The sequence below is a fragment of the Macrobrachium rosenbergii genome, chromosome 5 (genome assembly GCF_040412425.1).
Source record: "Macrobrachium rosenbergii isolate ZJJX-2024 chromosome 5, ASM4041242v1, whole genome shotgun sequence".
In the NCBI taxonomy this organism is placed as follows: Eukaryota; Metazoa; Arthropoda; class Malacostraca; order Decapoda; family Palaemonidae; genus Macrobrachium; species Macrobrachium rosenbergii.
The window spans coordinates 15,524,202-15,526,701 of NC_089745.1; the positions used below are offsets into that span (position 1 = coordinate 15,524,202).

Here is a 2,500-nt window from a genome sequence, read left to right on the forward strand (position 1 = left end):
GTTGCTTAAGTTTCATAGAAGGCGATTGAGAAGAGACTACAAAGGGTTGGTTATGAATAAATTAATAAAGGAAATAACGATATTTGTTATTGAAAGGTAACAGAAAGATTTTCGACAAAGTTCATCCGTGAAAAGGAGAATGGCGATGAAACAGAAGCCTTCATTCAAATTCCGCCCATTTTACTTCCCCTGACTTTTTTTCTCATTCTGGACAACAGAAGAGCATTAGATTCTCCTTCCCAACGGCCCCTGTATTTGAGAAATGCTCTTGAATGAATTGACTTTTATAGTAAGAACAGTTGAACTGTCGTTACTTAACTTTAATCGTTTGCGTCAGATCATTGTACTGTAATGCCTTACGCGTGCATGACTTTGACATCATAGAGCGATTTCAATGACGACATTTCATGTTTGTTATGACGTCATTCTGTGATTCCCACGACCTTTGTTTTTTTTTTTTATTCCTTTTTGTCCATCTTTTTTCAACCATATTTGGCTGTTCCCGATCGTCCCCAAGGTGTCATTTTCGCTGATTCATTTCACCATTTTTTTAAGTCCCATTCATTTCGCAAGTTGCGGATAGTTTACATAATGTCTAGTCATGCCGCTTATGGACTGCGTGACGTCATACGTACCCATTCTTGTTTTGTAAAGTGCCCTTTATGCTTAGTCATTTTACACCATAATTTTCTAAGATAAATTTTCGTTCCGTCTCGGTCAGGTGTGAGATGTATCCGGACGAAGGGATTAACGTAGCGTTGTTATATGCAAATGCTTTTAAGTGGCAGTACTTTTAAGCTCAGGTTTAAGTGTATGCTAACTGAGGACCTCTTAAATATGGATTGCTAACCCATTCCCTGCTCTAAGCTGGCTGCGACCCGTAGCAGTTGTTTAGTTACCTGGTACATAATTCACTGCATAGGTCAACAAGAGCTCTAAAGGTTCTTAAGGTTAAGTGGCCAATCGTACCTCCTCTGGGATCGGTCTCGTGTATCTCGCTGGTGAGCAAGGTCGGTAGCTGCTGATCTGTGGCGACCAGGCACACACACAATCATACATACAAGCATATATATATATATATATATATATATATATATATATATATATATATATATATATATATATATATATATATATATATATATTATATATATCAAGACCTACACCTAATCCTTTATTTTTCCGTGTGGTAATGAAAGATATATATATCACTTGTCATAATATATATATATACACATGTATGTGTCTGTGTGTGTGTGTGTATATTCTCCAAGTGCTAACGCTTACGTGGCCCCAGTACTTTTTCCAGTTATCAGGAGGGATAAACAAAACTACTACAGTACTGCTATATTTAGTCATTTCCATGCCAACAGCTGTTTCAACCACTAACTCATGATCTTCAGGGCTTCCGTAGATTCACAATGAAACAACATTCTAATATAGAGCAGAGTACAGCCAAACATATCTAAAAAAGAATCGAAAATGAAAATAATGTGTGTTTTTGGGGAGCTCGATTTTTTTTTTTTTTTTTTTTTTTTGTGGCGGGGCCTCTGCTCGAAATGGGCTCATCCCTCCAGTTTTTAGCAGTAATTTGAGATAAGGTTGCTAACCCCATGCTCTTCTCCTACCTATTTGCCACGCACCACAAGCTACTATCTACAAGGAATGTAAACCTGTCTCCCTTGCTAATGAGACGAGTGTTTTGAAAACGTTGTCCATTCGAGATAATGATAGCTTTAGGAACGGCAGCATCATTAGTAGTAGTAGTAGTAGTAGTAGTAGTAGTAGTAGTAGTAGTAGCAGTAGTAGGAGAGAAACGGCCATTGAGCAATAAGAGATGAAAATGATCAGTCATAAGGTAATGGAAAATATGATTCTTTTTCTGGACTGTACAAATATAGGACATCGGCTATAAAAATGTAACAAGTAATGAAATGTAGTAACTATCTTCCAGACAATTTAATTTGATTTTTTCCTTTCTGAAATACAGCAACTATCTTGCAAACAATTTTATATGACTCTCTCTCTCTCTCTCTCTCTCTCTCTCTCTCTCTCTCTCTCTCTCTCTCTCTCTCTCTCTCTCTCTCGCGGATAATACTTGCTTCGCCGCAAACGGATGCCTCATGTCCTAGGTATATATTTTTCCTTATGGTTGACCTGCAGTTGTACCTATCACAACAATTTATTTTTTTTAGTTCATTTACCTGTTTATTTTTTCCGTTTACGGCTATTGCTGTCGTCTGTCTAATTTATTGTATTATTAGATAGAGAGTATGCAATTACAAAAAAGTTTATGAATGATATTTCTATTAAGGAATCTCATCGCCTTTGTTTTTTTGTCATCGTCTAAACGCTGATCATATTGGATGAGTTATTAATTAGTGACATTTATTAATTGATATGAAGAAGAAAGATACACCTAAACAAAATACAAAGGGGAAGCTTTCATACGCTCATTTCTAACAGTAATTGGTACATGTGACCCCAGGCGCCAGGAACT

The 2,500-nt window shown here is 36.7% G+C and overlaps 1 long non-coding RNA gene across 2 annotated transcripts in view; it reads left to right on the forward strand.

The window, feature by feature from the left end:
• LOC136838528 (uncharacterized) overlaps positions 1 to 2,500 on the forward strand; it is a 595,187-nt gene that overhangs the window by 76,589 nt on the left and 516,098 nt on the right. The gene's annotated exons all lie outside the window — the stretch shown is intronic.